The following is a 24,816-nucleotide window of genomic DNA, read 5'->3' as shown; positions in this document are numbered from 1 at the left end:
ACATCTGATACCGTTCCTCGGAACAGAGCCCTATTCAATTCATTTAACTTTATTGCTGGACTTTTGGCAAAATACAACCGTCTCACAAACTTTCTCATTTCAGTATGATGAACAGCCAGCATCCTAAAATGATGGAAAACACTATTGCACACTTTTCTAGATAGACAAGCCAGAGAATGACCCTGCAAACCAGTATTCTCTCTCACTCTGCATGGATCCAGACTTTGAAGCACCTTAATCTAATGTTTTACACTTTTTTTACTATATTCTCTTAGAAACTCTCGAAATTTGTCAATAGATTCCTGACGCACAGTGCAAATACTACTACAATTCCAAGTGTACACTGGGGCTTTAGGACGTCTCCCCATTGCCTCATCTGCCATCACTTGTACCTCATCTCTTGGAACCATTATCTCCTTCTCCATTATGCAACCATTTTTTACTTCGTATGAACGACCTCTGGTGTCAACTGCATGCAGCAAACTATTACTTTGAAAATAGCTCTCTTCATTAAAAAAAGGTTCACTACTTGAACTATGCATCCACTTTCCTAAAAACACTTTACAAAAGTTTGTTCTGTTCACTACTCTTTTCCTTTTGCTATGTGATTTCAGTACATTAACCATTTTGTCTAATGTACGCATCCTATTCAAAATTAAAATGAATAGTTTCCTTTTTAATTCTAATGCCTTTGCTGCAATGGCTTCAATTTCTTTTTTTCTCTTGTAATATTTTGCCTTTTGCTTATATTTCTTCACATCCTTTATCAAATTGGACATAACTCTTCTCTGAAACATTTTTCTACGTATCTCTTTAAACGCTGTTTTTCTGTTTAAGTTTAACTTTTTAGTTGCAGAAGGTATATTTGCATTAACTAAATTCTCAATTTTTTCTTGTCCTTTTTGTTTGAAATCATTCTTGCCTGTACAGACATTTTGTACATTTTTCCTTTTTTTGAATATATTCCTTAGAAAATCTTTTTTTTGCTTACCAGAAGATTTTTTCTTCCTTCCAACATCAGCATCTTCTACTAACTTTGATCCTCTAGTTGTCTTCAAATATAGTTTTTTTTTTTGCGTTTTTTGAACTCTGGATTTTGTAGGCATCTTTAATTTTGTTCACTGCTCTTCAGCAATACCTGAAAAAAACTTAAAAAAAATTCCTTTATTTTATTTAAATATATTACTACATTTCTTTTCACAATAGTCACAAAACGAAATTTCTTTGCCAATTTGAATGCACACTAACTGCTCTTTTTTTTGGGCAAGTGAAAATCACTTTTACAAACTGTCACATTATGAAACCACTTTTCAGATTTTTTAAAAAGCCCATGTCCAGACTGCTACACTCCAGCAAGGGCAACCAGCCTTAGTGATGCTGAATGTATTTGCATTACAGACTGAAACCTGAAAACCCCACTCGCTTGTAAATACTGTGCATGATTATACATGGCAAGCACATGGGTGTGTGCTAAGAGTCTGCTTCTTCCCCCAAAAAATCGCTCCCCCTTTCCATCTAATGCAACTGTGAAATCACCAGAGCAAAACGCAATAAATCTCTGCCTATAATTCCTCTCTGCACACAGAGTCATGTTTTCACATTAGTCCCAAAACGAAATTTCTTTGCCAATTTGAAAGCACACTTACTGCTCTTTTTTTTTTGGGCAAGTGAAAATCACTTTTACAGACTGACACATTATGAAACCACTTTTTTGATTTTCTTAAATGCACATGTCCAAACTTCTTTTTCAGACCACCTCCATGTGTAACCTGGGTGGCTGCCTACACTCCAGCAAGGGCAACCAGCCTTAGTGATGCTGAATGTATTTGCATTACAGACTGAAACCTGAAAACCCCACTCGCTTGTAAATACTGTGCATGATTATACATGGCAAGCACATGGGTGTGTGCTAAGAGTCTGCTTCTTCCCCCAAAAAATCGCTCCCCCTTTCCATCTAATGCAACTGTGAAATCACCAGAGCAATACGCAATAAATCTCTGCCTATAATTCCTCTCTGCACACAGAGTCATGTTTTCACATTAGTCCCAAAACGAAATTTCTTTGCCAATTTGAAAGCACACTTACTGCTCTTTTTTTTTGGGGCAAGTGAAAATCACTTTTACAGACTGTCACATTATGAAACCACTTTTTTCGATTTTCTTAAATGCACATGTCCAAACTTCTTTTTCAGACCACCTCCATGTGTAACCTGGGTGGCTGCCTACACTCCAGCAAGGGCAACCAGCCTTAGTGATGCTGAATGTATTTGCATTACAGACTGAAACCTGAAAACCCCACTCGCTTGTAAATACTGTGCATGATTATACATGGCAAGCACATGGGTGTGTGCTAAGAGTCTGCTTCTTCCCCCAAAAAATCGCTCCCCCTTTCCATCTAATGCAACTGTGAAATCACCAGAGCAATACGCAATAAATCTCTGCCTATAATTCCTCTCTGCACACAGAGTCATGTTTTCACATTAGTCCCAAAACGAAATTTCTTTGCCAATTTGAAAGCACACTTACTACTCTTTTTTTTTTTGGGCAAGTGAAAATCACTTTTACAGACTGACACATTATGAAACCACTTTTTTTCGATTTTCTTAAATGCACATGTCCAAACTTCTTTTTCAGACCACCTCCATGTGTAACCTGGGTGGCTGCCTACACTCCAGCAAGGGCAACCAGCCTTAGTGATGCTGAATGTATTTGCATTACTGAGTCCAACCTCAAACCCTTAAACTATTCTTTTTTTTTCCAGTACACCTTAATTTATTGTGAAAACATACTCCATATTATTTTACATGTTCCTCACATTTAAATTTCTCCCAAAACAGAAAATGATAAACGCAACTACAACAAAAAGAATTTCCATTTCTATTATTCATTTCTTAAGTTACCACATACATCCCCTCTCAAACTCTAAACTCACCTTTAAAATTAGTTAGTTGTGAAAGAAATGTGACAATCAAACAGCAGATTATCAGAGCCAGGATCTCTGTTGTGTTCACCTCTCTCCTCTCAGCAGAACCAGATAATGGCAAACTTTCCCTCTATTTTTCCACACATATACATGTAAGTTTCAAATCTCAGTGCTTCCCCCTTTTTTTCTAATGTAATCACACATTTCTATTGGTTGAAAACCAACCCTTTTCCAAAAGTACCCTGCCCCCAACTTGACTTCTGCCTAGTACCCTTCCCCCAACTTGACTTCTGCCTGCTACCATAGCAACAGCTCATGGAACACTGCTGTGTGGAGTTAGGTCAGAAGTTCGCCACACAATGTTTCAATTCCACAGAGCAAGAGTGCTTGACTTTTCAAACCTAACAGCAAATCCATAGTACTGTTCTTTGGTAACACATTTTTTTGTACCAATACAAAACATGCTTCTATTAGTTTACACATACAGCCTAGTTTTTATTCTAGAATGGTATGAAACAGCCAATCAGTTCTTTTTGTTTTGAAAAAAATATGTATGCCTCCATTTCCAAACTGTCTTTCTTTTCATATTGCCATTCTACTGAAAGACACCTCCTGAGTGCATCCAGTTCTCCTTTGAAGATGTTCATAGTGTGGATTGTAGGGCACAGCTATGTCTTCTGGAGTGAAAAGTTTGCAGAGAAAACAGATATGGTGAGAGACCTTGCTTTGCCAAATGTAGACATTAAATGGATTGGTCAGAGAGGGTTAAAGTGGCACCAATTGATGCCATTGGTGAAATCCTTCATGCAAATCCAACACCCTGACCTCATAATAGTGCACTGTGGTGGCAATGACCTAGGCACTTTGACTGGGGTAGGTCTGGAAATGCTTATGAAGGACACCTTTGCACAACTGTTTTCACTTTTCCCTAAAACTGCCTTTGTGTTTTCCAACATATGCCAAAGGCAAAAATGGAACTGGTCCAATCATTTCTGTCCGCAGATTGACAAAGCAAGAAAGCACGTCAACAAATCTGTTTCTGCTTTCCTCCGTGACTATGGTATGGGTGCCATTTACCACAACAACTTGCGTTTTGACATGCAAGACATTTATAGAGGAGATGGTGTGCACTTCAATGATAAAGGGAACAGAGTCTTCCTCTTGAACCTTAGACTCTGCATCGGTACTTACTTGTAGGTACCACTAAAAAATCATTTCATAAACACAACGGCTCTTTTTAGAGCCCCCTAATATCTAAACACTTAAATCTGAATTTCATTTAATTTTTTATTTTTTTTCTACCGTACGCTTACCGTAAGCTTACCGTACGCGTACCCCGTGATTTTTAAAAAAAATCAATAAATGTTTTCTTTGTACTTTACAGTCCTTCTTTGACCCCCTCACCAATGTAAGGGGGTCTGTAACTCTCCTCATTGCCCCCTTTTCTTGTTTTCACTCTTATTTTTCTGAGTGAAACACACAAAATGGCGGCCGCCGCTTCCTGGTTTCGGCCGATTCGAATGTTTACTAAGATCTAACAGCCAATCAGAATCGCGCTCGCGCACGCCACCGTACGCTTACGGTAAGCGTACGGTAAGCGTACCGTAAGCGGGCTCAGATATATATATTGATTTAAAGGCTATTTTCTCAGAATCTACTGAACAGATTTACACCAAACCTACAAAAGGCACTTCCTTGACATAGGGACTACCTCTCTGCCAAATTTCTAGTAATTCTGTTCAGCCGTTCGGGCTGTAGCTCGTTCTAAAGGTCCTATGGAAAAATGCATGGGAAAAACGCGTTTTGGGACCCCCCTTTTATCTCAGCCCCCGCTTGACGTATCCCCCCGGGACTTTCAGGGTAGGAGCGGAGCGTAGCGCCCCACCTATTTTGAGAAATTCGCGAGGATTCATCGACCGGCGCCAAAGTTATTCAAAATAGAATGTTGCTTATTTCCTATGGAAAAGGGGTCCTAACTATAACTACCTACTGGCGACCGCCAGTAGGTAATATATATATATATATATATATATATATCACAACAAAATCCAATAAGGTGCGCTCTCAGGAAGAAAGCAGGCAAAACACAAAGTAGTTGTCCAGGTTTATTCCACACAACGCGTTTCGGCGAGAGCCTTGATCACGTGAAGAGGTGCACAAAAAGCAGACACTGATAAAGTTTTTCACGACCCAGCACAGGATAGACATAAACATAGGACTATGTCCTCACTCTGTCTACCTGGCTTTGGCAGCCATCATGGAATTGTGAAACAGTGAAAAAGTATCGGCATGAAATATACTTTCAAATCAAATGTATGCCAGAGTGTTGTGCGTCTAATGCGCGTATACAGTTTTAACCCGAATTTCTGTGTTAAATCAACATTGTAATAACAAGGCAATGCGTTATAATGTGCAATGTACAGAAAAAATATTCAAGTCTCGAAATGTTGCGACCAGAGAAACTCCCAAATACCTGGTGAGAGCGAATGCGCATACCTAAGAGACAGTTTCAAGCTAGGCATAATAATCAGACAGTTAAATCAACACTGTACTGACATATCAATACGTTATAATGTGCAATGTACAGAAATAATATTCTAGTCTCCAACTATTATAGAAACTCCAAAATGCCTGGTGAGCGCGAGTGCGCATACCTATGAGACTGTTTCAAACTGGGCATGTTATGTAGACAACGAAGTCAACGGGAGACTGGGTTAGCATAAGTGTCTGTGCCTAGTACTACATAGTCAAACACTGGGCAGAAATGCATGCAGTGAAAACAATAATGTCACAACAACATGAAACCAGCTGAGCGCTAGTGCGCATGCTTGGTACATCAAATGGGAAACTAGGCATGCTCGCCATATGATGAACACAAAATTGCATCATCCTTGAGCCCAATGATCGTGAGTTCTCGTGACTGATACATCAATGTCCCGTAAATTATACAGACGATGATGACGGGCAAGTGCCATCTTCACAGGGATGGTCGAGTGACAACAGAAACTGTAGTAGATCATGCACCTACCAGTGAACTGCTGGTGATAGATATAACAGAATGTGACAGATGTGATATCAAGTTGGAGGAAAAGGGTAGGTATGCCCGTGCAGGTGAATACGTGTGAGAGGGCCCCTTCCTTTTCTCCTGTAGGGAGACATAAATAGAAAAACGAAATGGTTAAAAATATTCAACGGCATAGAAATATTATTTCTATATGTCCACATGGGACACACTAAGAAACTGATGTCTGCCATACATCAAAATCATGGAAGAGATCAGAGAAACATATTCTTCAATTAAAATTATGTACAACTGCAAACAATCACTGAGAAACCAACACATACACACTAAGGAAAGCAGGCTGTCAGGTGTGCAGGATACAGGGTTATGACCCCTCCCTGAGGTGGATGGATAATTCCTCATCGATGTTCAATCCACCCGGACTCTTAGTTTGGAACTCTATTATGTAACGGGATTCCCGCTGTCTAAGTGTAAGTACCCTATCGCCCCCCCTGGGATGTCTGAGAATGTGTTCAAGGATCAGAAAACTGAGATCAGAAACATTCGAGAAATTTTTCTCCTCGAAATGGCATGCGACTGGGTATTTGGGGTCATCATTGTTAATGGCTCTGAGATGTTCCAGGACCCTCTTTTTGGCTGTACAGGTGGTGCTGCCAATGTACCATAGCTTTCATGTGCACTCGATGGCGTAGATGACAAAACTGGTGCCACAAGTCAAGAACTGAGTAATTCTTTTGGAAATACATTTGCATTCCAGAGCTCCTCTGTACTTACTATGTCTGCACGCCTTACAATGGCCGCAAGGCTAAAATCCAATGAGGCCATATTCAGGGGTAGTTGGATAATGGGTGATGTCATTCCTAACCACCAAATCACGGATGTTTCTGTTACGTCTATACGTGATATTGGGTCTTTCTGTTACACTAGTACCTAAGACACCGTCAGTTTTCAAGATGTCCCAGTGTCTGGTGAGTATACGCTTGACTTTGTGTGACTCTGAGTTGTAGGTAAGAATCATCCGTGTTTTGTCATTTTCATCATTCTGTTTATCATCAATGTTCTCACGTAATGTGTGAGTTCTCTCCACCCCTTCCGCCCGCTCTCTGGCTTTCTTCAGTACCCAGTCAGGATACCCCCTAGTGCGGAACCTCTCAATAATGTTAATGCTCTCTTCCGTATATGCCTCAGTGTTGTTGCAGTTCCTTTTAGCCCTCAGCAGTTCGCCATAGGGTATACTCCATTTGAGTGCCTCTGGGTGGCTGCTGAGGGCATGCAGGACGCTGTCCCTGCTGTGGCCGTCCGAAAGAGAGAGGTACAAACCTTGCCTTGTTTGATCTCCAGACATACATCTAAGTAATCGGTCCTGTCTGCATTAATACTGCCTGTAAGTAAGATGTTATACCTGTTGATGTTCAGTTTTGCAATGAATCTCTCAACATTTTCCTTAGAGCCCCTCCAGATGATGAACAAGTCATCTATGTAGCGTAGCCACATAATGACTTTCTGGAGGTCCTCTGTCAGGGTGGTGCTTTCGTAGATTTCTTACTCCCAGTAGCCCATGAATAAATTTGCTAAACTGGGAGCAAAACAAGAACCCATGGCAGTACCATTGACCTGCCTATAGAGGGCGCCATTGAAGGCAAAGATGTTTTTCTTCAAGCAAAATTCCATCATCCCAATGATCATCCTGCTATGTTCTCGATACCTCAGAGGCCTATGTTTGAGGAAATGTTCACACGCTTCCAGTCCGTGTTGATGATCTATTATTGTATAAAGTGAATGCACATCGAGAACAATAAAGAGGAATTCAGGATTCCAAGCAGGTTTTCAATTTTACAAAGGAAATCCTTGGTGTCCCTCAAATAACTGGGCAGTTGTGTCACAAAATCCCTCAAAAAATGGTGTACATATTTCGAGATATGCTCGCTGAAGCTCCCAATAGATGAAACAATGGGGCGTCCTGGTGGTCTAGTGCTGTCTTTATGTAACTTGGGTAACAGATACAGTATGGGAAGTTTAGGATGATCTTTTTTTAGGTAGCAGTATTCCTCCCATTCTAGGAGTCCCTTGTCTCTCCAGGTAATCAATTTTTTCCCAAATATCAGTAATGCTTTGATTGTGATGGGTATATAGAATTTAGTATCATTGAGTTGGCGAAGTGCCTCATTGATGTATTCCTCTCTATCTAGAATGACAATATTACCCCCTTTGTCCACAGGGCGGATCACAATGTTGGTATCATCGTAAAGAGATTTGAGAGCCTGTCTCTGGGTAAAAGAGAGATTGTTCTGAATGTCCCTAGGTCGTTGCTTACCATTATGCCTGAGATCCATGAGTCCCTTAATGGTGCACTCAGGGAAAGTATCTATGTTATCATGTGGGAGCAAAGGTATAAATGTAGATTTGACCCTAAAATCAGTCCTAGCCGATGCCCCTTGTTCAAGTTCCATACTCTCTAGAATCTGAGTAGTGCTAATCTGATCATCCCTTGATTCACCATCTTCGCCAAGTTCAGCTATCGTGATAAGGGTGTCAACATCACCAATCACTAGATTACTGTCACTAGTCTTGTTATTATGCACACTTCTCTGATTCTGACCTAGTCTTTTTAGCTTGTGCCATTTTTTGAGTTTGTTTCCTCACAAACTTAAACAAATCAATTCTAGTGTCCGTGTAATTAAAAGCAGAGGATGGACAAAACGAGAGGCCAAGGCAAAGAGTTCTTTTGTCCATATCATTCAAAGGTCTTTTGGACAGATTGACCACAGTTCTATTTACCGTGTTCATATCCATTAGTAGTTCTTGTTGCAGCGTGTTTTGCGACTTCCCATTGCGCTCCTTCCTTTGCCTGTGTTGCCAGCGTTGTTTGAGTCTCTTTTTTCGGTTTCAACGCTTCCCAGTCCTCTGCCTCGTCCCCGACCACGTCCTCTCGATTTCGCCAGTGGATTGTCCCTCGCAGTCTGTCGGTCCTTCTGCAGGACCCGAAATTCATCTAAACAATTAATCTGCCTCGGGTTCCGTTCCTCCCCTTATGTATTGCCTCCAGAAACGTCGGACTCTGTGTCACTCATGGTGGAGCTATCAAACACTGTGTTGTTGGTGTTGACCACAGTGGTCGATGGGGTTTGGACTCTGTACAGATGATCATATTTTTTACTGAAAGTCAGTATTCTGCCACACTCATAGTCCGCGTAGTCGCGATTAATTTTTCTCTGCTTTCTCGCCTTAATTTCATCTTCATATTTTGTAAGGCGTTCTTTCATGGGGTCAAGAGATTTTTTTTTAAGTTTCACTGTCCAATGTAAGAGAAAGTTCAGTCATAATTTCTTTTATGAGTTTTAATATCTCACCCCTGTCTAGCCAGGCATATTTGATCAATATTTCCATCATTAATCTGGAACTTGATGCTGAATGTTCGGACCATTCTTGTACATTGCACGCTATAACGCATTGCCTTGTTATTACAGTGTTGATTTAACACAGAAATTTGGGTTAAAACTGTATACGCGCATTAGACGCACACCACTCTGGCATACATTTGATTTGAAAGTATATTTCATGCCGATACTTTTTCACTGTTTCTCTATTCCATGATGGCTGCCAAAGCCAGGTAGACAGAGTGAGGACATAGTCGTATGTTTATGTCTATGCAGTGCTGGGTCGTGAAAAACTTTATCAGTGTCTTTTTGTGCACCTCTACACGTGCTCAAGGCTCTCGCTGAAACGCATTGTGTGGAATAAACCTGGACAACTACTTTGTTTTTTGCCTGCTTTCTTCTTGAGAGCGCACCTTATTGGATTTTGTTGTGGTAATTAAAGTGCCGGCACGCTCCGCCGGAGTGTGCGCCACCCTTCTTGGGTCCCAGTATCCTGGAAGAAGCTTCTTGTGACTTATATATATTGCACAGATTCCTCGTAACTCAAGGATGACGACGCCGTGTTCTGGCCAAGAAAAAACTTTATTGCATTCGACTGGTAGGACGCGTTTCGCCTGACTAGCAGGCTTGTTCACCAACGGCTTGCCCGTTTCAATGGCCATTTTAAATACAGTGTTTCCGTCATGTCACATGACTTGGACTACTCTCATAGTGTATTGGAGAAAAGACTCGTAGTTTATCAAAACACATTAGCGTGAGTTCGTGCGATACACTTCAATTTACATTCTATAAATATAGACAAGTGTAAATGTAAGAGTTCACTGCAAATCTAATAATCTTCACGAATTAAAAATGAATTATACAATTTAAGAAACATTGTTTCGTCAAGATTTAAGAGGTATTGATTTTCTGTCTCATTTCAGCAATACACAATAGCCCATAAAGCAATGCTATGCTCAGACTACCAGAAATGGACACTGTCAATTTACAAATTTAGCCTATTAAGTTTTAAGGCAAAAATACGTTTTAACAAGTATATTTACGTGAAGAACATCAATTGTCCCTCTCAAGTGACTGTTGCAGTTAAGCCCAAGTGGGCCAACAAATCCATAAGAACTCTCATGTTAATTAAATCACGCTGAAGAGCACACTCAACACCAAACGCATTTCATTCTGCCCCAGTGGGCTTAAAATACAGTATAGTCTGAAATACACTCATTAATTAGCTATCAGAATTGTCCACTAATAGGCGAATATGATATATGTGTCTAAAAAAACAAAAAGAAGAAGAGAGAAAAAAACTTTAAAAATAAAATATGACTTAAAAACGGGGCAGAGAAGTTGCCTATTTTATACTGTGTTATTTCATAGAAAGCTGTCAGTAATCTGATTATAGATGTGTACCTAAATCTTCTTCAATATTCAATCCCGCCGGGGATCGTGTGTTCAGCTCTATAATGTAGCAAGACTCTAGCTTACGCAGCTTTTTTTCTCTATTGCCTCCTCGCTGGTTCAGAGGAATGCAGTCTATCACAAAGTACACAAGACCTTGAGTACTCTTATTGTGGTATGCTGCAAAATGTCTGGCAACGGGGTAAGAGTTGTCTCCAGATTAGTCTTGGTGTACCCTCTAGCTGCAAATCTCGAGCTGAGTTTGGTTAGTTTGGCATTCAAGCCATCCAAACTGCAGACTAAATTGTACAGAAAACCTACCGCAGGGAACACTCTGCTCCATGCAGAGAGCTTCCATCCCCAGAATCTGATCAGAGCATCCCGTATGGGGAATGCCTAAGAACCATGCGCAACTGCAGCGAAAAGGCAGTATTGGAAGATGAACTAACCAAACTCAGCTCGAGATTTGCAGCTAGAGGGTACACCAAGACTAATCTGCAAGCAGCAACTAACAAAGCCAGGGCAAGTTCTAGAGAGGAAATTCTTTTCAAACCAAGTAAAAGTAAAATCAAAAGGGAAAACTCAGAAAATAATCAACTCAGAATGATTACCACCTTCAATCGTAAACATGGTCAAATCAGAAGCATCCTCACTAAACACTGGCACTTGATCAGAAATGATCCGATCCTTGGCAAACTAACACAGAAAAGACCAGCAATTACATTTAGAAAGGCACGGTCCTTTAGACAAATGTTGGTCAGTAATGTGATGAGGCGTCCCAAGAAACAGTCCACGAATTGGCTAAAACCCAGAGAGGGATTTACTAAGTGTTCAAAATGCAAAGCTTGCAGCTTTGGAAAAAACACACAGATATACACACTGGGACTAATTAAACGCACGAAAAAAATCAAAGGACACTTCAACTGTAAGACAGATTTTGCTGTCTACGTTCTCCAATGCCCTTGTGGCTTGAGATACGTCGGCAGCACAATCCACCCAGTCCACAAAAGAGTGCTTCAACATCTTAGAGCTATACGGAATGGAGACAACTCTTACCCCGTTGCCAGACATTTTGCAGCATACCACAATAAGAGTACTCAAGGTCTTATGTACTTTGTGATAGACTGCATTCCTCTGAACCAGCGAGGAGGCAATAGAGAAAAAAAGCTGCGTTAGCTAGAGTCTTGCTACATTATAGAGCTGAACACACGATCCCCGGCGGGATTGAATATTGAAGAAGATTTAGGTACACATCTATAATCAGATTACTGACAGCTTTCTATGAAAGAACACAGTATAAAATAGGCAACTTCTCTGCCCCGTTTTTAAGTCATATTTTATTTTTAAAGTTTTTTTCTCTCTTCTTCTTTTTGGTTTTTTAGACACATATATCATATTCGCCTATTAGTGGACAATTCTGATAGCTAATTAATGAGTGTATTTCAGACTATACTGTATTTTAAGCCCACTGGGGCAGAATGAAATGCGTTTGGTGTTGAGTGTGCTCTTCAGCGTGATTTAATTAACATGAGAGTTCTTATGGATTTGTTGGCCCACTTGGGCTTAACTGCAACAGTCACTTGAGAGGGACAATTGATGTTCTTCATGTAAATATACTTGTTGAAACATATTTTTGCCTTAAAACTTAATAGGCTAAATTTGTAAATTGACAGTGTCCATTTCTGGTAGTCTGAGCATAGCATTGCTTTATGGGCTATTGTGTATTGCTGAAATGAGACAGAAAATCAATACCTCTTAAATCTTGATGAAACAATGTTTCTTAAATTGTATAATTCATTTTTAATTCGTGAAGATTATTAGATTTGCAGTGAACTCTTACATTTACACTTGTCTATATTTATAGAATGTAAATTGAAGTGTATCGCACGAAATCACGCTAATGTGTTTTGATAAACTACGAGTCTTTTCTCCAATACACTATGAGAGTAGTCCAAGTCATGTGACATGACGGAAACACTGTATTTAAAATGCCCATTGAAACGGGCAAGCCGTTGGTGAACAAGCCTGCTAGTCAGGCGAAACGCGTCCTACCAGTCGAATGCAATAAAGTTTTTTCTTGGCCAGAACACGGCGTCGTCATCCTTGAGTTACGAGGAATCCGTGCAATTTTACCCGGACCGTGCTGGGGTGGTCCGCCCCGACGACGCACCCTCTGTTCAGGAGTGCGGTGGCAGTTACCTAAGCTTGGAGGAATGCATATATATATAGATAGATATATACATACACACACACACACACACACACACACACACACACACACACATACTCGTATGTCTAAAGCTCTACCCAAGGTGTAATATGTCACAATTGCAAGTCACCACATGAGGTGTTCTAGCATTTAAATTAAAAATCACAGCATATACACTCAACACTTGTACAAGCTCGTCAGTATACAGCTCTGCACAAAGTACAATATGTTCTTTCACAGGTGCAAATCAACCAATAACACATTCTGGCATCACGATAAATCGCAGCATAAGATAAAATCACAGCATAAACACACAGCACCACCCCACAATAAAGTAGCCTTCCTTTACAGTATCCAGCATTATGCCCATAGTACAAGCACCCTGCACAAAATAACAAATTAAAATAACCAAAGTAGCCACCATTGTCCTCCTGTGCACTAACCATCCTCTTCACAGTGTACAATGCTTTCCTCAAAGTACACAAGCATGGATCAAGGCAGGCACCGTTGCCGAGGTCCTTCTTCAGAGTACCAGTGCTCACTGCAGATCTTTTCCACAATGCTCCCACGCTGCACTGCAGACCTCCGTGCTTCAGCTGGACTCCGATGACCTTACCCAGCCGCCAGCAGATCAGTGCCTCTTCCTGCCACATTTGCGACTCGTCCGGTGGACTGGCAACCAATCCATATGCACCTATGGCGATGACGCTGACAAGTGACAGCATCACCCTGGTGTCTCCTGAGCAACCGATGTGTGCCGACACCTCCTCCACTATGTCACTCGCTCACACCCTCCACAATCCTGTTTGCCGATGCGCTGAAGCTATGCTGCATGCGACGGTGCCCGTCACAGTGGTACAGTCCTTCACAGCTGTTCTGTCCCACAAGAATGCTGCAGTCCATTGAGGCCACTGGTGAACAGCGCACGTACCCTTTGAAAGAGGCAAGTGGCATAAGTGCTTAAAACGCTCCTCTGAGGTCTTCTCGGTGCTCGCGAATCAACCGCAGTGCTTCACCAAAATGTCCAAAATGCACCAAAACTCGGAAAAAGGGCCCGTTATCAGAAGTGTGCTGCACACACCAGTCCTGAACAGCTCAGGAATCTGCTACGCAGCCAATGGAGACCCAGGGGTTGTTTCACTGATCCAAGTCGACCCATATAAATCCAAATCTTCACACTCCTTTCAGTGCTGCTGGTATAGGCATCCCATCCTCGTTGGCACTTTTAAATCATCAGGATGCATGAAGGAAGGCGAAACAGGTTTATTATGTCCTGTACATTAAACCCTTGAAGTCCTCCTCCTTCAGCAACGACCTGTCCTTGGAGTCCACGCTCTACACTCCAGTGGAGATAGCAACCAGATGCTGCTGTAGTTGCTAGGATACAACAGAGGGTATTCTTTATCTCCTATCTAAGCCATCATCTTAAGGTTCCTCCCCCCCACTCTTATTTCCCTCATCTTGCTGCTTGTCCTGTTCAAGGGAAGACATATGTTTCATTGATTCACAAATCATGCCCCTCCATTTAGGTTCTGGAAGTATTTTGGACATAGTCATTGAAGTCTGTCACTGATCCCTGGACAGAGAGTTTGCAGTGCACTCCAAACCCAATGTCCTACTTCACTGAAAGCAAAGACAGCCTTTTCACACACCATGGATGAATTACAGAGCTTTAACACAGATGCACAGCTTAATTATAATTTAAAATCCTCACACTGTGCTTTGGATAGCTGCCAGGCATCCAAGTATAGAGAGATAAAGTAGAGATGACTGATCCAGGCCATTCAGCTGTGCGGATCTTTGGAAGGTGACCCTTTCAGAAAGCTCTTGGTGAGGAGGACAGAAGCTACAAGTGCTACACAAGCTGTTATTAAAAAAACTCCACTCATTCCTTTACGTACATTAACAATATGTTCCAGCCTCATGTGGCCACCAGATATTTCTGTTGTCGCAGCTGGTTTACTTAATGGTAATTGTGAAGAAATCTACCTGCCAATCCATGTTTCAAAGTTCAAAATCATGGGCTTTAGTTGCCACCTAAAAGAAAGCTTGAATATTTTTGCCTTGGAAGTGACATCTTGAACTGAGTTCCCTTTTCTTGGCATCAAGATATCCAAAATGCTCTCCTCAAATCACACATAAGGCTAGTACATAGAAAGACCCATACAAAAATTAAAGGGGGAAAGAGAGGATCGGGCTACCCAAGATAACAGCCTCCCATTTATCATAACAATTATCCAAACAAGTTATCTGAATTTTTTAAACTGGTACCATGGATTTCTCTCCTTATAAATAGGCTAATTTATTGCAATCAACAAAGTGCTCTCTGTAATAACAATGAAGCCATCAACACTGCTAAAAGAGTGTTGGGCGAATAAGATGACCCTACAATGAAGCAATAACCTAGGCTGGTATGTAAGGGTTTGTCTTAATTTTTTTTAATAAGAATCCAGACACACTTACAACTCTGATAGTATTTTGTTTACAATAGGGAATTCCTTGAAGAACCCTTCAGCCCAGATAACTTGTGTTAATTGCATGGAAATATCCAAACAGGAGTATCCCTACCCTGCCTCCTTATATTTTTTTTAGTTCTTGCCTTGGGAGCGCTTGCGCTGTCTCTTCGAGACATGTTGTATTCAGAATATAAGTTTTAAACTTAAAGTTCCGCTCAGTGCTTCTGGTTGGTTGGTTGGCCTACCTTTTGGAAAGTCCTTTATTGTGGTTGGTCAATAGTGTCCATCTGTCCCGCCTCGTTCCCTTGGTTTCCTCCCACGTGGACCATCGATTCTTTCTTTTGGTTGCCCATCTCTGGTCATCTGTTGCCTCATTGCTCTCAGATGCACTCCCTCCCTTCCATTATTGCTGCTATCCGTCCTGGTTTTTACCTCACAACTTTTCTTTTCTATTTATTGACTTTTGTGCCAATGGCGGCATGCCATGCGTTAGCTTTCAACATCTACAGCTAAAGTGCGGCATGCCGCCATTGCTACAAAAGTGAATAAATAAAAAACAAAGACGGGCGGATGCCACATTTCTTTTGCATTTATTTACTTTTATACGAATCGCAGCATGCAGCGCTTTACTTTTAAACATATTAAGCTGAACCGCAGCATGCCACGATTGCTCCAAAAGTCAATGAATAAAAGTTAAAAAGGCCGGTGGACGCTTCATTTCTTTTGCATATATTTACTTTTATACAAATTAAGCTAAAGTGCAGCAATAGCTACAATAGTAAATACATAGAAAAAAATTACGGCTGACATAAACTTTTTTCCATTTATTGACTTATGAAGCAATGTGGCACGCTGCACATTTGCTTTAAATATGTAAATCTAAAGTGTGGCATGCCACCATTGCTATAAAAGTCAATAAATAACAAAACAAAGCCAGGCGAACGCTACATTTCTTCCCCATTTGCAAAGCCAATAGCTCTCCATTTACCTAATGCAAGACCCATTGCTTTACAAATGCTTGTTTATTTAAGATCAGTGGATTAACTCCCCAAGTCCTGTAATGGCTGCCAGCAACATTTTTCTGATGATGCTGGCAGCCAATCAGAGCACTCAGTCCTTCAGCAGTCTCGCTCCCCTGGAAGTGAATTTGCCCAAAGGAAAAAAATCTCCCTGGGCCAATCAGAATGCTCCATTTTTAAAGTGACACTCCCGCGAGAGTCTCTCAAGCCTCTCCCGGACGCAACCGTCCAGAAATACAAATATTATTTACTCTTAATTTCTAAATAATGACTGAACAGATTTATACCAAAAATATTTTTTACACTTAATTTCTAAAAAAACGATTGAACAGATTTACACCAAATCACAACAAGCACAATCTGCCGTTCAAGATCTAGCTTCCTGAGAAATTTGGTGTAAGTCCATTCAGCAGTTTTTGCTGTAACCCTGCCTAAGGAAGTCTATAGAAAATGCATGGGGATTTTGTATTTGGGACCCCCCATTTTTCTCTGCCCCCACTTGACAGGTCACCCTGAAACTGTTCATGCACAAACTAAGCACCATAGATCAATTTTTATGAAAGTTTCATGGAGATTCGTCACATGGTGCCAAAGTTCTTAGCATCATAAAAAACTAATTTCCTATGGAAACGCTGACCTAACTATAACTACCCAATGGTGACCACCACTGTGTAATACATAGATGCAGAAATAATTTGTTTGGTTGTTTAAAGGAGGAAGCTTATCACTACATGATAGTAGAGATATTTGTGACTCAGTTTTGCGGAACTTGCACATATTGCTACATTTTGCACCATCAGTTGTTTACATATTTATTGACATTTTTAATTATGTATTCATTATTGAGTCCCATGATGCAGATGAAATTGGTTTTTTAAATACTTATATAATTATATATTTTTTAATGTATTTATATATTTATTTAATCTGCTATAGTACATTTTGAAGCATTTATGCGGTTTATAAATTATAACGAACAAACAACCAAAATGACAAAATGAATTTGCCAAATGTAATGTGACATCCTTTCCAAAAAAACGAATGTTCAAATCAGCGGAGTATTTCTTCTATGTCTGGAGGTGAAGGTCATGTGATTCACGATGTTATGTTCAAAATAATGGCGGGCGCTACGTTTCCTGTGTGATCAAGGGCACTTTGTGCTCGAAACGCGTCGCAGATGGGAGTGTGTTTAATAAACATCTACCTGCCTGAGCCGTGGGGGTTCGTCTCTCTTTTCCGCCTGGAGAAAAGTGAAGTGGAACTTTAGAGAGTATACTCTTTGGATAGTTACGACGGAAGCGGGTTGTCTCCGACAACGGTACCCCCTCCCCATAAGCTGGCCACCGCCTACAATCACAAAACAAAGACGATTCCGGAGAGGAGTAACAAGCGGTGGCCCCCTACAGCAGTGCGATTCTTCACAGAAGCCGAAAAGGATTACGAAGACGACTGGGTCGGAGGACCCGTAGACAACGCAGTCCGGCGGTGATTGAAAGTAAAATTTCTGCGCGTAGGCGCGGAGGTAACGGCTCGTAAGCAGTGAGTGGTGGAGAACGGCGGATGCCGACTCCAATATACACATTTTCTCCACTCTGAAGGAAAATGTCAGCCAGCCTAGAAAATGAGCGGGAAGCAGCAGCTGAGGAATTGTTTGGCAATCTGCCCAAAATTAGTACCAGCATAAGAAATATGGAGGGCAGTCATAACGCCAACAATCAAGATGTTAAACAGTTATTGAAAGTTTTGGAAAAAAAGATGAAGAGTGAGATAACCAAATGGTGGGAGCATAAATCTCTCACAAAATATGAGGCGGTAGGACGAGTTCCCCGGGGACTGAGGATCCTTTTGGCACCAAGCTTTGATGAGCCAAATCCCGCCATGCTGTTAGAATGGGGGGAAAGTAATTTGGTGGCGTCCATGAACTTAGTTTAAATTCTGATAAAATACGCCGTTATTGATCGTCAAACTCTTCTCTTCAAAATCAATGAAGAGCTAGACAAAACGGTTTTCACAGAACAAAAGGAATTAATAACCAAATCACGTAAAGCAATTAGCAAACGATTACGTAAACATGAAGACAGAATCAAAATCCGCAAAGCGCATAAGTTCGCCCGAGATCAGACAGATTATGAACAGGGGCAAACTTATACTTTTTCTCGCAAGTTTGAACATGCAAAAAGGTTAAAATTTAACAGCAAGAATTCCACCAATCACTCAGAGCAACAACAAAGCCACACTGAACTCACATCAAAAACTGAAGGAGATACAGCGTCTATTTCAAGTGTATCAGGTTCTGACCATAGCAGTTATGAGGGACCCAGTTCTAAGGTGGTGTTAAATCTGGGCGAAGAGATTGATTTTTTAGTAGAAGATTGGAGACAAACGCTCCGTCCGAGAAACCGCAACAATCAACCAGAAAAAGGAGGAATGCAAGGCGGAGAGCAAGGAGAAAGAAGCACAAAACCACAGCAAAAGAAAAAACAGCAGTGGTTCAGGAAGAAGCGGTAATGGAATTGACCATTACAAATCTATCTGATATTATTTTAATGGCAGCAGAAAAACAGCTTCTTGCTCTAGGCCTCAATTTTTGCCCTGAGAGTTCATTCAACTATGCTAGCACCAGGGTGGACATCTTTTGTTTTATCAGAAAATTAAAACAAAAAAAGTTTTTTACCATCAAAGCGGGGAATACTAACACCAATATGGTAATTGAAGACCAAAGTTAGAATATCTCATCTCCGGTCATCCCAGCATCAGATGCTGAAATTCTTTTAACTCTTCATGATTTAGGAGCATCATCCACAAATCGGTCACAATCAAGTGACATAGATGCAATCAGTACTCAGAATCGACTGCAGAGAATCAATGTATCACAAAAGGGAGCAGGTGAGAGTCCCTTAAAATCAAAAAGTACTTTTATTCCTATCATGCCAAAAGATGCCATAGACATTTTTCATGAATGCGTAATTGAAGATTTGAAAAAATAGAATCGAACAGTTAAACAACGTCATCACAAGAAAAATTATAATCTAACAAAATATGTGAATTTGATGAAGAAACTGGGCAACAACCAAGAGGTGATAATTAATAAATCTGACAAGGGAGGTAATATTGTCCTATGGCCCAAAAAAGAGTACATCAAGGAGGCAATGAGGCAATTAAATGATGAACAATGCTATCAAAGATCAAATGGAACTGAGTACAAGAGGGCTAAAGAAATGTTTAAAAAATGACTGTGCCAGTACAAGAGACCAGGTCTGATTTCATCCACAGAATTTGACTATCTCCATATTGAGCATCCAGTGATTCCTATCTTGTACTTAATCCCTAAGGTGCATAAAATGTCTCCCCAACACCTGGCAGACCAATAATATCTGCGATTAACAGCGTTGGTGAACATATCTCCCAGTATATCGATTTTTACTTACAGGACTTTGTCAAGAGTTTACCCAGCTATGTGAGAGACACTGGGGACTTTTTGAACAAGATAAATACTATCTAGTGGGAAGAAGGCTGGTGTCTATTAACACTAGACATCGAATCGCTGTACACCAGCATTAAGCATGAAGCAGGATTAAAGGCTGCCAGGCACTGTTTGGATAAAAGACCATGTGAATATTATAGCCATAACAAAATGTTATGTGAACTGACTGCTTGGTGCCTCAATAATAATTTCTTCATGTTTGACAAAGTTACCTGGAAACAAGAAAGGGCGTGGCTATGGGATCTTGTTTCTCCCCCAGCTACGCATGCTTGCATGTTGGCTGGTGGGAGGAACAGGTCCTGAGAAAAACACCTAATATACATCATGTACATCATTGGTCAAGATTTATAGATGATGTTTTCTGTGTGTGGGATGGAGATGAGGCTAGTGCACAAGAGTTTGTTAATACATTTAACAACAATTCTAGCAATCTCAACTTTACATCAAATATAAGCAAAGAAAGAGTAGACTTTTTGGATGTACAAGTGTCAATTAATAACCACACTCTAGAAACTACACTGTTCAGAAAAGTGACAGCGGGGAATAGTATACTTCACGCTAGCAGTAGACATCCTAGACACCTCATTGAAAGCATTCCATTTGGTGAGCTACTAAGACTTAAACGTATATGTAGCTCACAACAAGAGTATGAGAAATGTTCTAACAACATGATAGGGAGACTCAAAGAGAGAGGATATAGCAACTCTATCCTCTCAAAGGTTCTGAGGAAGACAGACGATAGATCCAGGGAGTCTCTACTGACTCTAAAAGAAACTACTGACAATGAAGAAGAGAGTCCTCGCTTCATAACTACATTCAGTAAACAAGAGAGAAGAATAAAGTCGATTATTAAGAAGAATTGGCATATCATACTTACAGATGGGGTTCTGGGCAGTAGACTGCCAGAGTTGCCTACCATTACGTATAGAAAAGCTAGATCCATGAGAAGCCAACTGGTCAAAATAAGTCCTGAACTTAATATGGTTAATACATGGCTTAAACCCAAAGCAAGTTTCCATAAATGCTCATCATGTCGAGCCTGTAAATTTGGCATTAACACAACTCATTATAAAACTCCTTTTTCTGATACCTACGTCGCGATCAAAGGAAACTATGGATGTAGGACTGAGTATGCTGTATATGTTCTGGCGTGCACCTGTGGCTTGCGTTATGTGGGTAGCACTAAGCTGCAGGTGCACGTCAGAATTTTGCAGCATCTCAGAGCGATCGTGAACAATGATAATGCGTATCCGGTCGCTAGACACTTCAGATCTGTACATGATAATGAGTTGAGTTGTCTTTCATACTATGTCATCAATGCAGTAAGCCCCCTGAGAAGGGGAGGCAATAGAGAAAAGCTCTTGAGAAAAATAGAGACGCGCATGATTTTGGAACTGGACAGTAAAAGTCCTAATGGGTTGAACACTACTGAAGACATGTATAACTATTTATAAGTATGTGATGAGAAAGTCATTAACAATACAATGAATCAATGGTAACAATGTGGAATGCAAAACTGAATTTATATCATCACACTTTTTCAGGACCACTAGATAACGGATGAGTGCATTAATTAGTCAAAATCAATATAACTGCATCTTTGAATTTTAGTCAGCACCAAAAAAGCTGAGTATTAGAACAATCTTTCCTGTATGTTTATTTAATTTATTCTATTTTTTGATTTTCTTATATGATTGCTTTGCACATTAGGGTATTTTTATAGCAATAGTAGTGTGGGTTGTGTATATAAATTATTTAATTTTGTACACATACAGAAGATATAAAAAAAGATTTATAATTATCTTCATCTGATTATGAAGGAGCACTTTTAGCACTTTATTTCTAACTCACTTGTTAGATAGCACCTAGAAAAATTAATTCAGACATTTTTAGAAATTTGAGCCCACTGAAGTAAGTTGGATAATGATGTCTAAGTAGCTATATTCATTATGCATTTATGCAGAAATAATTTGTTTGGTTGTTTAAAGGAGGAAGCTTATCACTACATGATAGTAAAGATATTTGTGACTCAGTTTTGCGGAATTTGCACATATTGCTATATTTTGCACCATCAGTTGTTTACATATTTATTGACATTTTTAATTAATTATGTATTCATTATTGAGTCCCATGATGCAGATGAAATTGGTTTTTTAAATACTTATATAATTATATATTTTTTAATGTATTTATATATTTATTTAATCTGCTATGGTACATTTTGAAGCATTTATGCGGTTTATAAATTATAACGAACAAAGAACCAAAATGAATTTGCCAAATGTAATGTGAAATCCTTTCCAAAAAAATGAATGTTCAAATCAGCGGATTATTTCTTCTATGTCTGGTGGTGAAGGTCATGTGATTCACGATGTTATGTTCAAAATAATGGCGGGCGCTACGTTTCCTGTGTGATCAAGGTCACTTTGTGCTCGAAACGTGTCGCAGAGGGGAGTGTGTTGAATAAACATCTACCTGCCTGAGCCGTGGGGGTCCGTCTCTCTTTTCCGCCTGGAGAAAAGTGAAGTGGAACTTTAGAGAGTATACTTTTTGGATATATATGTATATATATATACATACACACATTGATCTGTTGTTGTGTCATTTATTTACATGTTTCTTATGCCAATAGCATGGGGGAATGGGAAAATGGGACAGCCCACTTCAGCCGTTGGCTAGATTAATTGTGAATGACTACCGTCTATCGCTTTGCAAGGAGCACATTCACACACAAAGTAGTTCACTCGGGTACTACTTATGGCAACATGTGCTTTAGAAGACCCCCAAAAATATTTGTTTGCTTTTTCCAGTTTTTTAAAAAAAATATTGGTGAGGGCCTAACATTTCCCAAAACAATATTTAAAAAAATAATTGCAAAATAAAATAAGCATTGAACAAGCAAAAGTCTGGCAGCCAATGGCAGGCTGTTGGACCTGGACCTTTTTACAGTGTTATCCTCAAACCTTTTGCTTTCTTCCTCCAATTTTTTCGGACCTGTCTTTGTTGGCTCTAAGACTGTGGGCACTTTACCATGCTAACCAGTGCTAAAGTGCATTTGCTGTCTGTGTAAATTGTATTGGTGACTGGTTTATCCATGATTGGCATATTTGATGTACTGCTAAGTCCCTAGCAAAGTGCACTGTGTGTGCCCAAGGCCTGTAAATCAAATGCTACTAGTGGGCCTGCAGCACTGATTGTGCCACCCACATGAGTAGCCCCGTAACCATGTCTCAGACCTGCCACTCCAGTGTCTATGTGTGCAGTTTTAAACTGACATGTCGACCTGGCAAGTTCATCCACTTGGCTGGCCCAAACATTCCCTTTTACTAAATGTAAGGCACCCCTAAGCTAGATCCACAGTAGCCCCACGGGCAGGGTACAGTGTGTGTGAATGGTAGGACATGTACTGGTGTGTTGTACATGTCCTGATAGTGAAATACTGCCCATTGTTTTTTTACTTTAGCAAGGACTAGCTCTCCCATAGGTTATCATTGGAGCTGCCTTGTAACCTCTTACAAGTGTAACTTCCAGTTGGGAAGAGATAGAGATTTGGAGTTTGGGGTCCCTGAACTCACAATTTAAAAGTACATCTTTTAGTGATGTTGGTTTTTAAATTGTGTGTTCGAAAATGCCACTTTTAGAAAGTATTCTTTGCCTCTGCCTGCCTGTGGAATCCACGTCTGAGGATGGTGACAGTTGGGCTGTTTGTGCGTTCACTCTAGACTGTCACACAAAGGGAGCCGAGGTGTGCCCTGCATATCCTGATGGCCCATCACCAGGCTGATGGGTCTTCCTGAGCTAGAGTGGTGGGAGGAGTTGTCACTGACACCTGAATAGGGCTGTGTCTCTCCTCACACAAAACTGTCTCCACCTCCATGTAGTGTACCTGGAGCCAGGTCAGGGAAAGGCATGGTCTTGTGCACTACAAAGACTTTCCTTTGAAGTTTGCCGACTTCAAAGGCAGAAACTGGTATAAGTATTGAAGGTGTGACACCATAACTTCATAACACTTCTGGACTAAGGAGATTCTGCCAAGAAGAAGAGCTTGAGAAGCTGTAGGAGGGGAACTGCCACTCTCCTTGTTGCTGTGTTGGGTTGGCCTGCTGCTTCAGTCTTGGACAATGAATAGACTGGACTTTGCTTTCTGTATCTTGCTTGCCAAAGTTTTCCAAGGATTTGTGTTTGCTTGCCTCCTGTTAAGAAGGCTCAGGGCCATCAAAGACTTCACCTGAAGCCCCTGAGCTCCTCTGCTGGGAGTTCTGACCTGCCAAGAGGTGCCAATTCCAGTTCTGTGTTTTTAGGGGTGGTTTTGCTGCAAACAAGACCGAAAGTCCACACATCAACCTTGCCGTGCAGTTGAAAAACCAACACATCACTGAAGTGCGGTCGAAAAATCGATGCAGCGCCTGCTGTGTGACTGAAAAGATCGCCGCAGTCTGAGTCCTGAGCACTGTGTCTCCAACGTCTGAGACACCCACTCTGATTCCAACGCAGGCCTTGCTGTGAGGCTCAAGAAATTGATGCATCATCTACTTGTGGCTGAAAAATCGACGCAGCTCCTGGTTCGCCGCTGCGGCATCGACCCCATCGCATCTGGATTTTCAACGCATCGCACCTGTGCACCAAGTTCTTCATTCACATAACCCAGCAGTAAGGAACTGAGGCTGCATGCCCAGAAACCAATACATTACTTCCACTTGCAGTAAGGAATTGACGCGTCACCTCCCCTGGGCTAGCCACTGCCAACTAAAGTCCCCCATTTCAAACACAGACCAATTATCTTTGCCAAGGCTTGTTTCCCCTTTCCTTGCCAGTAATTAATACATTATTTTATAATGTGTACCAGTCAGATTCCCATCATTTTCATTTTCCCATTGGTCACTTGTCTCTCCAGTCCTCTGAAGAGAAGGTGTTTAACCCTGCCATCCATCTAAA

Source organism: Triturus cristatus, chromosome 12, assembly GCF_964204655.1.
Source record: "Triturus cristatus chromosome 12, aTriCri1.1, whole genome shotgun sequence".
Taxonomy (NCBI): Eukaryota; Metazoa; Chordata; class Amphibia; order Caudata; family Salamandridae; genus Triturus; species Triturus cristatus.
This window is presented reverse-complemented; position numbering follows the sequence as displayed.